General features: G+C 35.8%; 1 protein-coding gene across 1 annotated transcript in view; it reads left to right on the forward strand.

Moving 5' to 3' along the window:
* LOC131537451 (caspase b-like) overlaps window positions 1-15,904 on the forward strand; it is an 82,252-nt gene that overhangs the window by 17,479 nt on the left and 48,869 nt on the right. The window lies entirely within an intron of this gene.

Consider the following 15,904-nt stretch of genomic DNA (forward strand, 5'->3'; position numbering starts at 1 on the left):
GAGACATTATAGTGCACTATCCAAACTTAATTTTTTATAATTCATGAATGAAAATATTTTGTAACATGATTTTAATGTACCATTTACATGGTAATGCAATGTCTGATTTTAAAATGGGTTTCAAAGGATGAATTTTGAAATTTTAAGTTTTCTACTGATAAATCATTTCTTATGATTTCTAATTTGTGATAGAGAAAAGGCAACTAAGAAGACTTTCTGTGACAAAGGTCAGAATTCATGTCATGATGTAGATTTTTTTCAGGTGCACTCTTGTCATAAACAGAGGTGTCAAATCCAGGGTCAGAAAGTAAAAGTCCTGCCATGTGTTTATTCCACCCATGAACTCAGCAGCTGATTTCACCAGAGGAGGAACCAACTCATTCCTTTCAAGTCACAAGCAAGTTTCGAGTCAAATCCCAAGACCTCAACGAGTTGAGGTAATTAAGAGATAATTGAGAGACTAATTAAATGATGATTGTGCATTAGTGATGAACACCTGCTGTTACTGTGAATCACAGAGGATCAGATGTTGATGTTTTATTGGTTAAAATGATACCACCATCATGTAGATCAGTGTTTGCTTTAGTTGGGCTCTTGACCCTTGACTCCTGTGTTAGATCTCTCTGTAGCAATGCATGTGCTGTTGTAAAGCAGAGAGATCAGTGCTGTGCAGTGAGCAACTGTTAGTTGTTTTCATATGATGAGGTAATCATCAGGCGCTTACCTGTTTGCATCCAATATACTGTGTGTATATATATATATATACACATACAACATTTTTCATTTTTTTAATTTATGTTCTGCTTTTGAATAAACAACTCTGTGAAACCACAGTACGCAATGAGTTTACTGCTGTAGTAGTTATAGAGAAAGAATTTTAAATCTAATGCATTTAAATATTTAAACTCCAGTCCTACTCAGACACACACAGACATCAAGAACCAGCGTATGAATCTCAACAATGGTGACAATCAACAAAACGCTTCATGCTGCAATGCATGCTGGGTAACACCACAGTATGAATAATTATTGTCACCACTGTTGAGGATCGTATGATAAGTGTTCATGTCTAAAAGCCTGAGCAATATAATTCTTAATTTTTCCAATATTTAATATTACGATGGCATTTGTTTAATAGTAAATTCCTGCAGTTCTGTGACAGCTGAACGTCAGTAAATAAACCAAAGAGAGACACCTTCATGATGTTCATTCAAGTGACATAAAAGCCAAAAGCGTAAGCTCATCTGCTTCCTCAAGCTTTTAATTCAGCAATGTGCAAATGTTTGTTGTGAAGCAATATTGCAATTGCTTAAAAGCAATCCATTCTCAGTTACTAAAAGGGTCAAGAGCCCAACTAAAGCAAACACTGATCTCCATGATGGTGGCATCATTTTAACCAATAAAACATCAACATCTGATCCTCTGTAATTCTCAATAACAGCAGGTGTTCATCACTAATGCACAATCAACATTTAATTAGTCTCTCAATTATCTCTTAATTACCTCAACTCGTTGAGGTCTTGGGATTTGACTCGAAACTTGCTTGTGACTTGAAAGGAATGAGTTGGTTCCTCCTCTGGTGAAATCAGCTGCTGAGTTCATGGGTGGAATAAACACATGGCAGGACTTTTACTTTCTGACCCTGGATTTGACACCTCTGGTCATAAATTAATCTATTACTTTTCCTACATAGGTATTTTACCATTTTTTCTGTTAAAAAATTATTTAGGAGTCTTAGACCTTTCCAACGATATATAGTTTGTCATGATTAGATTAGGATTTAATTGTAAAATAGTGAAGTAAAGGTAGGCGTCCCACAGGGTGGACGGTGACAGTTAAGAGGTTAAAATAACTAAAACAAGACAGTTGTCATAAGATGCACTGTGTATGACGTCACTAATACACAAAGAGAGTCACAAAGAGGGAGCACGCGCTTCACAGATCGCGAGTGTCTTCAATGCAGATTAAAAGCGAGATGATCGATGGTGACAAAGCGGATGATACGAGATTGTAAACCCTGTGAGATCCGATGCGGTTGATTACCCAGTCGACACGTGAGATCACGCGATGATCACAGTGACATCACATCATTCTCATACGGTGATACTCACAGTGTGAGCAATATATGAGCTCATTGTGAACTCAGAAAGATGAGCGGGGTTCTTATTTCTGTCAGACATCTACAAAAACACTTACTGAGAATTAACAGAGATTTAGATGATGATATTTTATTGTTTTGTTTGACGTTAGCATCGTGGTGATTAGTGTTTGTTTTAGTTGGGCTCTTGACTCTTGATTTTATTACATTATGTTTTTGGGGCTGCTGTAACTGTGTTTGAAAAGCACATTTGTTATGGCAAGGAAAACCGAAAAAGAGACTGCAACCAGGTGATATTGGATTGTTACTGATGATAACAGTGCAACCATCACCTAGATTAAGTATGCGGTCTCTGTGAGGTTTTATTAATTTAAAGTTTTTATAATAGCTCTGTGATTATACAGAATAGGACCCAGCAGTGTCATAACCGTTAATGAAAGATTTTAAAAGCATGATAAGATACAAACATTTTGAACTACTGTGTCATTTAAACACAAAGAGAGACATCAAGAATCAGTGTATGAATCTCAAAAGCTTCATGCTGCAGTGCATGCTGGGTACCTAGTCTCTGTGCAGTGAGTGCACTTTGACCTCACATTAGTATGAGCACACAGTGAGGGCGCTGTGAGGTTACACTTTTAGCTCACTGTTACCTCACATTGTGACCTCATCACGAGTATCCTGTGAGATCATGGTGACATCACTGTGAGATCAAATTGTTGACTGGGTAATTGTTGAAATCCCCCGGATTTGGTGAGTTTCAAAATAACGTTCAACTCTAAGTGAAGTGTTAATATGTTGTATTAATGTTTTGAAGTGTTTTATGTGAGTTTATATGCATTCAGTGTTCACATGTCGTGTATAATGTATTGTAACTGTGTATTGTAACTCTGAATATCTTAAAAATGCCAATCAGCTGACGATTATCTATGTAACTGATTTCATATGTATTAAGTAACAAAAGTGCTCAAATAGTATTTATTTTCAACCATTTTGAGTTTGTGTATGAAAGATATATTGAGTTCAACAGTCATGTTAATTGTCTGTGATGTTGCGACGCTGTTTGTATAAACAGGTCAGGTTTTTTTCCCGAGACTGATTTAAGCTGTGATCCTGAGATGGCGAGCCACCCAGCTAGAGAACCCTGAGAAGGACAACTAAAATAAAATCCTGAGATTCATCAAGTGATCAGTGCCTTATCCATTATCACAAGTGGAATTCATCTGTTCCTAGTGGTATTTCTCACCAAGTTACCTCAACACTGATTATCATACTAACTGATTTTTTGCACTATTGAACAATTTGCACTACAAACGTTTGCACTACACTAAGAGACTCTTGTGCTTATTGGATTCATCGTTTGGATTCAAAGGACAGTTTTTTTCCCTGAGAACTCTTCATATACTGAATTTGATTGTTGTACTATTTTAGTTTATTTTTCTGGAGTGATTTATTGTAATTGTTTTTTTGTTGAATTTAATTAATAGTTTAATTTACCTAATTACTTTTTGTTGTTGTTGTTTATCATTCTATGTACTTTTTTTTTCAATGGTTCAATAACAATTTAATCAAAAATGATGAAAAATTATTTGAAATCATACAATTTATATAATTTAACAAATATGTATAAACATTTAACAAAAACAATCTCTTTTTTTTATTCTCAAATTCAGTTTTCCAAATTTTCCATTTTATTTTTTTCTGGATTCCATTTTAATGGTTTAATTAAATTTTAATAATCTAAAAGCAGGTCTGATAAATGTAGTCTAATATTTTTTTTATTTATTTTTTTATTTTACAATAATATGGCGATATGAAATGTTTCCTTTTCTTCAGAAATTGTTGTGTTTTAAGTTTTCTGGATTTATAATTTAATAAATATTTATCATCAAAATAGTGGTAAACAAATTAAGGCATAAAACGTTAGCAATTTAACCTTTTAAAATGAAATTAAATAAAAATGTAACAACTCTTAATGTACAGCAGATGTTTGCTGTAAAAATTACCACATGGAATAAAAATAGTGCGATTTATTCATTTTAAAAATAAAGTTGTAATAATTGCATTATTTATTTACTTAGTTGTTTAGAAGTGCATTATACTGCATTATACTTAAAGGTATAATTCACCCAAAAATGAAATTCTGTCATTAATTACTCACCCACATGTCGCTCCAAGCGTGTGCTTGCACTGAACGTAATCAGCGTTGTTTACATTGATTGCATTCTGAGACACTCTCCAAATTGGCAGAAGACGGTAACTCAGGAAAAAGAACTGCTGTTATTGTTTTTTTCACACACAAAATTTATTCTCGTAGCTTCGTAAAATTACGGTTGAATCTCTGATGTCACATGGACTCTTTTACCGATGTCCTTGCTACGTTTCTGAGCCTTGATCGTGGTAATATATCCTTGCTGTCTATGGAGGATCAGAGAGCTCTCAGAATGCATCAAAAATATCCTCATTTGTGTTCCGAAGATGAACGAAGGTCTTACGTGTTTGGAACGACATGAGGGTGAGTAATTCATGACAGAATTTTCATTTTGGGTGAAATGCCCAGTAGCCCCTCACTGCAGAACAAAAGATCCAGGGGGTGGGGTTGGATCCACATCCAGGGGCTGGAGATTGGTAGGTTTAGGGGTGGGGATGGGTGGGTTTAGGGATCAGGGGGTGGAGACGGGTAGGTTTAGGTAAATGTAAGGTGGGAGGAGTTGGATCTAGATCCAACCACACCCCCTGGATCTTGTGTTCTGCAGTGAGGACCATCTCGAAATGTCCCTTTAAGCTGAAGTCTTGTTTAGGCATTCTGTGCATGTATGACATGACTGTATTTTTATTTTTTTAATTATTCAATTAAAACGGTAAAATGTGTTCATGTCCTCGTATAGTAAGATGACAAAACACTTAAAACACTGCAAGCCTCATGCACGCTTGAGTTTGTGAAACCACGGGTCTTTGTGTAACAGAGTTAAATATAGTGTGTGTCTCCACTTACAAATAATGATCTGTTAAATAATCACACTGGATGAGAAAGGGTTAACAGGGTTTCCTATTGGCTGGCTGGTTATTGGTTATGGACCACCACTTTGAGAATCCTTGAATTTAACTATAAAGGGCCTTGAAGGCATAATTAAATTCCTTTCGTAATTTACTCACCTTCAAGCTGTCCCAAACCCTTAAGACATTTGTTCATATACAAAACACAAATTAGGACATTTTTAATGAAAACTGAGAGGTTTCTGTTCTTTCATTTAAAAGTTCACAGCAGAAAAAAATGTTGGTGATTAAAATGGGTTATAAAAGCATTGTTCATTAATTGAGTTTAGTTCAAGTCTTATGAAAGGAAAGGATTGTTTTACAGGAAAAGCAGATTTAATTTTGGCTTTTGACCATTTTGAATCTTCAAAGTTTTGGAGATGTGGACTTTGAATGGAGGGACAGATCATGACGGTTTCATTAAAAATATCTTAGTTTGTGTTTCAAAGATGAATGGTAATCTTTGTAATGATGTGAGGGTGTTTAATGTCTTTTATTGATGAACTAACCCATTAAGCATGTCTAAAATGTTGTTTTGTCTTTTGTCAGTATCATCGGGAAGGAGAGTCAGGGATCAGTCTCCAAATCCCCGCAATGTGTCAGCGAAGAGTACCTCATCCATGGATCAACCCCTTAGATTCAGTGATGGATTAGTGCTTTTTTTGTGAGTATGTTAGTAAATAGATTTTTTCATAGATTATTTTAGTGCATTTCAGATTTAATAAACTTTACGAAATATGCTGCATATGCAGTGCAGGGGTGCATATTTCTCATGGTCTCCAGCTGTCCTTGTAGCCACTGTCGTTATAATTTGTGCAGCTCTTTATCACGGCTATCGGTGCAACCGTCCCAACATGCTGTCCCTTACCAAAACAAACACTGATGTAAAAGTTAGCCATAACATTATATACCGGTAATTGTAATTTTATGGATTAATAAAGAACCCCCTTCAATAGTGAGATATCTCTCCTTTTTTATTTAAGTTTGAGTCTAAGGTGGACTAATGTCCTTCTCTCTCACCCTCTCTTTGTCTTGCACGCACACACACTGTGGTAAATCCTGGCAAAAATCATCACATTCTGTTTTATATTAATTCACCGAAAAGAGGAGCCCCCACACACACACACTATTAAACACATTTTATTGGACTGTTCTGCTTTTAATATAAGTAGAAAACAGTTTTATTTAATAAGCTCTCTTAAGCACTTATTTAATAAGACTACACCAGAAAGAGATTTATGGATATGTAAGCGTAAAATATATTGTCTAATTTTAAATTGTTGTTTTTTCAGCATTTTAGATGTTTTTTTTATTTAATTATATTTATGCAGGTTTGTAATTTGAGCATACCAGCACTTATTTTATTTTATATAGATATAAAGAAGATATTTTTGTTCTCATTTTTTGTTTTTGACTGCTAAAACTATTATTTGTTGTTTTCCTTAATAATGTGCGTAAATTAAAATACAGTGTTAAATTCAATCTTTCTTCTTGTCTTTTTAAAAAAATAAAAGTATAAAAGTTTTCAATAATTATCGATACCAAATGTTATGAAACATTATATTGTGATATTTCTTTTTAGCTATATCGCCCAGCCCAACTACTGACATGCCATTAAAATCTCTACTACGAAAAGAGAGAAATTGGTGTTCACTAAAAGTTACATTTATGAGTCAATTATTACATTTAACCTCATTTTACATTCTATATTTGTGTTCTATTGGGTATATGTAATATTACTATAACAAAATTGAAATGATTTCAGTATGAGGTTATATGCTCTTGTTGGTGTGTTTGTTGATTATAGTTTATTATTGTTATTTCATTGAAGGGACTTATGTTGTTGTCTTTCTGCATTTTTTCCCAGAATTATCATGGAATTATGGACAGGTATTTTCATTATCAGGGTTTCCATTTTAGAATAGAATGTTCATGAGCATTAAAGGGAGAGTTCACCAAAAAATGAAAATTCTGTCATTAATTACTCACCCTCCTATCATTCCAAACCCGTAAGACCTCCGTTCATCTTTGAAACACAAATTAAGATATTTTTGATCCATTCTGAGAGCTCTCTGGCCCTCCCATAGCAATGTAATTGTAACACCACAGTTGTTTGATGAACTCATAAAAAAGCAGAAAGAGAAAAAAGAAAACGAGAGAGAGAGAGAGAGAGAGACACTTTTTTTGACTTTTTAAAACTCTTTTAATCAAACAACTAATTTAAAAACATTCTTTACAATTCACCAATTAAGCAATAACTCTCCAAGCTCATCTCTCATCACAAGAGCGCTTTTCACACTCCACCTCACATCAAAAAAATGCATGTTATTTGTTAATTTACAATATGCATATTCCACAAAAACCCGACCCTCTACAAGAGATTTGAACATTCCAAGCAAATCAGCATCTTCCCCTTCATTCTTACATTTATGGGATTTTAAAATAGCCAACTTTGCCTGTCCCACTAGAAAATTACCAAGTGTACACTGTGCTTTCCATTCTTTCTTATACTTCACACCCAAAATGAACATATTTTTTGTAAACATAAAACCCAGCTTAGTAAATATTTTATCCAACAGTTCAAACAAAGGAATTAATCTCAAACAATCACAGAAAAAATGAAAAACCGTATCAAGAATATTGCAGAAAGGGCATGCAGGTAAAACCATCCCATTAAATTTTGACACAAAACTATTTGTTGCCACAGCACAATGAAGTACTCTCCATTGGAGATCCCCAGACCTCTTAGGAATAGGGGCTTATACAAACATCTCCACGATGGAGTTATTTCTGAAGAAATTGATAAATATTCTCCATTTAGTATCATCGCGTCTTTTCAATTGAATATAAAACAGGGATTTCACACACATACAATACAATATCTTTTATCAACATTGTGAAACAGTACATCTTCAAATCCTTTCAATAAAGTATTGTTTAAATCTTCATCCAAATCAAAAGTTATATTAACTCTAAGATCTGGAAAAGTCAAAGACCTTTCACCATTCTCAATAAAATTATTTACATAAGTCAAGAAAGACTGAGGAAAAGATTTTTTAAGATCCCCAATTATCCCTTCAATATGTCTTTCTGATCTAAGCCCAACTTTATCAGCTATTAATTTAGCCGCATACCATTGACCCTTTGAAAAATCAATTAAATCTTTTACAGTAGCTATTCCTATGTTTAAAACCGATCAATTACTGAACTCAAAATGGAAGAATTAATTTTAAAGAGAGGATTAAAAACAATGGTTCTAAAACACCATAATGTTCATTATCATCCCTAAATTTTTTAAACATTTGCCAGGCTTTTAATACCAATACATAAAAATTAGAAGAAGAAACACTTACTTTTGAAACAAAAGATTTTTCAATTAAAAACAACTGCTTAGCTAATCCAATTCCCCCAATATTTTGTAAAACAGACAAACCTAATGCAATCCAGGGTATCTTATCTGAACAATACAATAACCTTTGTAATGTTTGAAACCTCATTGTCTTAACTCTTGCCTCCAAATTTATAAGTCCTTGACCTCCTTCTATAACTGGGAGATACAAAACTCCAGGAGGAAGCCAATGATAACCATCCCAAAAGAATTTAACAAAGGCTTTTTGAATAACAATCAATATCTCTTCAGGGGGATTCAACACTGTAAATCTGTGCCACAACATTGAGGCTGCCAAATTATTAACAATTAAACATCTCCCTCTAAAAGATAACTGTGGGAGGATCCATCTCCACTTCTGTAGTTTCCCCACAATTTTGTCAACTAACCCTTCCCAATTCTTTTTCATGTAGGTATCAGATCCTAAATACACCCCAAGAACTTTAAAACCATCTTTAATCCATTCACATTGTTGTGGAAGTTGGGGAGGATCCATATTCCTCCACTCACCTAACAGAAGGGATGTACACTTATCCCAATTAATTCTAGCAGATGTGGCTTTTTCAAACAGTTTCAAACTAGAAGTCAAAGCAGCCATATCATCAATGTTTCTTATAAAGACAGTTATATCATCAGCATAAGCTGTGAGTTTTACAGGTGGGATCTCTGGAAAACCAGGAATACAAAATCCATTCAATCGTTTCCTCAAATATGACAAAAAAGGCTCAATAGAAATTGAATACAAAAGTCCAGAAAGAGGGCATCCTTGTCGTATGCCTCTTGTTACTGCAAAAGGTCTAGTTAAACAACCATTAATCTTAAGCATACTAAATGTTTCACTGTAAAGCAGCTTAATACAAGAGACAAATTGTGGTCCAAAACCAAAGGCCTTCAAAGTCTTTAGCAAATAAAAGTGATCCACTCTGTCAAAAGCTTTTTCTTGATCTAAAGATAAGAGCCCAATATCAATTTGATGTTTTTTAGCAACTGTAATAATGTCTCTCAACAAAAATAAGTTATCAAAAATTGTCCGTTTAGGAATACAGTATGACTGGTCCTCATGAATTATAGTTGCCATACATTTCTTCAACCTATTAGTTATAGCTTTTGACAATATTTTAAAATCAGTACACAGCAATGACACAGGACGCCAATTCTTTAAGAGTCCAAGATCTCCTTTCTTAGGAATTAATGTCAACACTGCTCTTCGACAGCTTAGGGGTAAAACACCTTGGTTAAAGGACTCCAAAAAAACATCATACAAATCATGTCCAATCACATTCCAAAAACCTTTAAAAAACTCAGCAGAAAGACCATCCACACCCGAAGATTTACCGCTGTTCAGCCCTTGCACAGCACTTGAAAGCTCAGAAAAAGTCAAGAATCCCTCCAATTCCATCTTTTCTTCTTTAGACAACTGTGGAAGATCTAGAAGAAGTTCTTCAACTGCTGCTTCATCACAAAGTTCTGACTGATAAAGTTTCTCATAAAAAGAGATAGCAGAAACTATAATTTCTCGTTGATTAGTTATTTCATCGCCATTAGGAAGTTTCAATCTGTGAAAAAATTTCTGCTCTTTTGACTTTTTCTCCAGTCCGAAAAAAAAAGCAGTTGGAGCGTCCATTTCATTGCACTTCACATATCTTGTTCTGACAAGTGTCTCCTTCTCCTGTTCCTCCAATAAATCCTTCAAAAGACCTTTGCTCTCTTTAATGATATCACCTCCTCCTGATTATGGAGGCTTTGTTGAAGAATTTCTTGCTCGATCATCTTCATCTTCACTCTCAAATTCTCAGTATTATTTGCTGTGTATTGTTGACAAAAGCCTTTATCTGCACTTTTCCCAGATCCCACCATTGTCTTAGAGATGAATAACTACCTCTCTTCTCTCCAAGACTTCCAGAAAAGACCAAAGGAGTGCACAAAGATGTGGTCTTGAAGTAATGTGTTATTTAAGTGCCAATGTGACTTATAGGATTTAGGTGACGAGACAGACATAGACATAGAAATATAATGATGATCTGACATAGATGTAGGAGAGATACGACTACTAAAGAATCTTCCTTTATTGCATTCCTCAGTGTAGAAACGATCCAATCTTGCAGCAGAAACATTATTTGAATACATTTTCAACCAAGTATACTGTTTAACATAAGGATAAGTATCCTCCACAAATCTACAAGATTATGTCTATTAATTAAAGATTTAAAAACATCTGCTGAACCAAAATGAGGTTCCTCATGGTTCCTATCCAAATTATAATCTACAGTACAATTAAAATCACCACCTATAACAACAATCTTATCATCTGAACACTTCAACAATTCTTCAGAAAGTTTCAGAAAAAAATCACAGCGCTCGCTTCCTATATTAGGAGCATAGATATTATAAAAAGAAAAACTATTATTACCTATTATTATATCAGCTCGAAAAAGGCGTCCAGGTATTATTTCTAAAAAAACTGGATTATCTTTAACACGCTTTGAAAATAAAAATGCAACACCAGCACTCAGATTCGTACCATGACTAAGACTAATACTGCCCTCCCACTCCTTTATCCAATCTGTCTCATTACAAGCATCAGTATGAGTCTCTTGCAACAAAATTACATCTGCTTTTTTAAGTTGTAAATACTTAAATAAAGTCACTCTCTTTCGTACATCCCTACATCCATTTATATTTAAGGATCCGATATTAAAAGATACCATCAGGATGAAAAAAGAAAAAATGAATAAATACCAATATAGATGTAATTTCCAATACATAATACCCATTTAAAAACTTTTCTTTACTCTTTTTCTGACAGCACTTACAAACTTTTTTAAACGATAGCGCTTAGGCTGATCTAATTCCTCAAGTGTTGCTTTCTTCATAGCAATTACAGAGGAATCAATAAAAGCTTTAAATCAGGAAAATATTTTTCAATCTTTGGTTTTCTGATTTTTGTAGTTTTCAAGAAGTCATCTAACTGTTCCACACTGTAATATCGAGGCTTCTGTGCTCTCCCAACAGTACTTTCCTGAGAACTTAATTCATCCAATTCATCAGCAATTAAGTCTGAACACTCACTATCCAAATCACTGTCAACAACCTGTGATGTTGGCTTTTCAACCAACAGATCAGCATCATTTTGAGACATATTACTGCTTGATGCCTGTACCTCATCCAAGACATCACTCTCTTTAGGCCCATCTCGTTCTCCAGATTGTTCTACCACCTCAACAATCTCTACAGGATCATTAATTCCACTCTGTCTAGCATCAGGGATTGTCGCATCTGTTTCTGTAATCTCAATACTACCACCCTGACGCAACTGTTCTCCCATTTCAGAAGATGCGGACATTTCCATATTCAAATCAGCTGCAACACTTTCTATAGTTGGTTCAACCAAATCATTTTTCTCCAAAACATCTGAATCTTGCGCTGGATTAGATTCTGAACCATTCCTTGCGCTTTGAGCCTCTTTAACCACAGGACAACCTGTTTTAATATGGCCATATTTTCCACAAATAAAACATTTCATGGTCTCAGTACTGATAAAGATTGTGTAGTCCCTACCAAACACTGTCAATTTAACAGACACCTCAAGCGTTTCAAATTCGGCACTTAATATCATCAGAGCCTGACGTCTAAAAGACATGACATGTTTCAGCTCTGGGGTTTTTAGTCCCAGAGGAATCATTTTAATCGGCCCAACCAGTTTTCCATAACGAGCTAAAATAGACTCAAGCGCTTTATCAGAAATAAACGGAGGCACGTTTGACAACATCACTTTTTTCGAAAGATTAGACAAAGGTAAAACTGGAACAAACACATCTTGAACAGTCAAACCACACTCCACCAACTGACTAACCATTTCGATTTCCTTCAGAAATACGACAATTGCTTTATTCATTCTAGAAGCGGACATTATGTTTTGCGCACCTATTTCTCGACCAATAGCGACCAAAACATTCTCAATGGAAATTGATCCATCTGCCGGCATGCACTTACACGCGTGCCGAGCAGACAAACAGGAAAACCCATCAGAATTTAAGCCCATCTTTATCAGCTAAGCTGACAAAAATCACCACTATAATACCTTCTCCTCTAACTAACAACAATATTCGAGAGAGAAAAAACAACAGAAAGGAAAAGTTAAAAACTCACTCAGTAACTTCACACACTCCCTGCTCCTCACAATCACGCCACACATGCGCACAGAGAGAGAGAGAGAGAGAGAGAGAGAGAGAGAGAGAGAGAGAGAGAGAGAGAGAGAGAGAGAGAGAGAGAGAGAGAGAGAGAGAGAGAGAGAGAGAGAGAGAGAGAGGCACTAGAAAACATGAATGGAGATGCGATTGACAAGCTAATAGGCTACGGAAGCATGTTTATATTATGTATAAACACTGCTCTCCATGATGGTGGCATCATTTTAACCAATAAAACATCAACATCTGATCCTCTGTAATTCTCAATAACAGCAGGTGTTCATCACTAATGCACAATCATCATTTAATTAGACACTTAATTAACTCTTTGAGGACTTGGGATTTGACTCGAGACTTGCTTGTGACTTGAAAGGAATGACTTGGTTCCTCCTCTGGTGAAATCAGCTGCAGAGTTCATGGGTGGAACAAAAATATGGCAGGACTTTTATTTTCTGACCCCTGGATTGTCCGCCTCTGCCTGCACTCCACCATTGGTCTCTCTGACTCTGTGTGTAACTGGTTCTCATCTTACCTCTCTGGGACAACTGAGCATGTCGCATTGGGAGAGGTTAAATCCTTGACACACATTGTCACCTGTGGTGTCCCTCAATGGCTCAGTGCTTGGCCCCATCCTGTTTACATGCTCCCCCTCGGTCATGGCATCAGCCGGCATGGAATTTATTTTCATTGCTATGCTGATGACATTCAACTCTAAATCAGGACCAACTAAACTCCGTCTTCTGTCATGCCATCTTCCATTTTGAGCACCTGCCTTGAGGAGATAAAGGCATGGATAAAGCAATATTTCTTGCAGCTAAACAGCTCCCAAGACTGAAGCCATCCTAATCGGCACTCCAAACCAGGTCAGAACATCTGTCATTAACAGCATTACCTTCTCTGGCCAGGATATTTCACTTTCAACATCAGTCACCAACCTGGGTGTTAAAATGGACTCACATCCGACCTTTGAGGATCACATCAAACACCTGTGTAAGACCTTTTTTTTTTCCACCTGTGGAACATAGCCAAACTTTGCCCTATGCTCACTTTTGGAGATGCAGAAAAGCTTTTCTACGTCTTTGTCTCCTCCAGGCTGGACTATTATAATTCGCTCCTCATCGGGATCCCTGGCAAAAGCCTCCAGAAGCTGCAGTACATTCAGAACAGTGCTGCTAGGATCCTGATGAGGGTGCGCAAATATGATCATATCACTCCCATCCTTAAATCACTCCATTGGCTCCCTGTCTCATTCAGGATTGAGTATAAGGTTTCCCTCCTCACCCACCAGTGTATCCATGGTGTCGACCCCCCCCCAACCACCTCAAGGAACTCCTCTCTCCACAATGCTCTACACGTACCCTCCACCGTTTCAGCACATCTCCTGAAACCCCCTAGGACCAAGCTCTGTACTATGGGAGATCAGGCCTCCCAGTCTGTGGAATGCTCTCCCGGATCATCTGAGAACACCACAGTCGGTGGATGCTTTTAAATGTGGCCTTAAAACCCACCTTTTTAGCAGAGCTTTTGCTTGATTTTTTATTTTTTTTCTGTGTTCTTATATTGTAGCACTTTGGGATTTTGTTGAAATATAAAGTGCATTACAAATAAAATGTATTATTATTAAGAAACGTTGGAGGAAGGTGAGATTTTTAGACATTATTTTTGACTGCTGAACAGAGACACTGAGGCCTGGTTTCACAGACAGGGTTTAGACTACATTTACATTTATGCATTTAGCAGACACTTTTATCCAAAGCGACTTACATTGCATTCAAGTTACAATTTTTACATTTTTTTTATCAGCTCTTTGCTTTCCCTGGGAATCGAACCCATGATCTTGGTGTTGCTAGCGCCATGCTCTACTATTTGAGCTACAGGAATGCTAAACTAGACTAAACCAAGACTAGGTAATAGTTCAATTAGGACATTTAAGTAATTTTTATAAACATGCCTTAGAAAAAAACATTACTGATGTGCATCTTGAGACAAAACAGTGGCATTGATATATTTTAAGATCAATCAGTGCAAGTTTCTTTCAGTTAAAACAGTTCAGATTTACACTTTAGTCTGGGACTAGGCTTAAGCCTTGTCTGTGAAACCGGGGTAAGTTTTACTCATCATCTGCTTTTGTTTTTAATTACTTAATTCCTGATTCTGATTGACAGACACAGCATATAAACATATCTGGGAAAGCACAACGTATGATGGCTGTTCAGGGATCAGGTGTGGTCTGTTATTGTGTGAGTCAGTGGAGACTATCCTCACTGTTTCAGGGGATTCACAGGCTCGGCTTCATCTGGCTGGATTGTCAAGAACTGCTAGATCGATGTGTTTTCTTTCTATTATACAGATTGATGTGTAAATCACTTCTTAAAGATTGATATAATCATAATTAAATGAGATAATCTTCAGTGTTACTTTTGCCATGCTACATGTATTCTACACTGTTTTGTAGTCATTTCTGGCTCAGTCTAAAACGATTGTTTATATTTCATTTTTCAGTTTTGTATTGGTTTTGTCTAAACATATTTTAATAACCTAAAATGTGCTTCATATGCCTAAATTAAACCTCCATGTTTTATTTCAGTGAAAATAAATCAATTAAGGCTAGTCCCAGACTAAAATGCATGTTTGAGCTGTCTCAACTAAAAATATCTTGCTCTGACATATCTTAAAATATGTCAGTGCCATTGATCTGTTTCAAGATTCACACCAGTAACACCAGTAACTGGCTTAAGCTAAGCCCCGTCTGTGAAACCGGGCCTTAGTGTGTTAGTGAAAGTAACACCTACACAGGGTTGTGTCGTGTGGGTTTTGGATGGCAGCACATGCTAAGAGATATTTTCTACCTGACCAAATTTGGCACCTATAGGGAATGCCAATGGGATCCAATGCTTGAAACTAGCATTCTTTAAACTAAATTATGTTGTGTTTAACAGAATATAAATACAAAATTTGGAACAACGTGAAGGTAAATGATGACTGTATTTTTTAGGTGAACTATCTCTTTAATATTCAGGCTGGTCACACTATGTTTAATTATAAAGATTTTAGAATATGAATATATACCTATTAACTGGACTGAACTGGAATTGCAACAAAAAGCCATTATTTTCATTTATTATACCACATAATTTTTCCAAATGTTTAGTTCTGGAGTTAAGTTTAATTCTCATTCATACTATGTGTGTTCAG

The sequence above is a fragment of the Onychostoma macrolepis genome, chromosome 01 (assembly GCF_012432095.1).
Source record: "Onychostoma macrolepis isolate SWU-2019 chromosome 01, ASM1243209v1, whole genome shotgun sequence".
In the NCBI taxonomy this organism is placed as follows: Eukaryota; Metazoa; Chordata; class Actinopteri; order Cypriniformes; family Cyprinidae; genus Onychostoma; species Onychostoma macrolepis.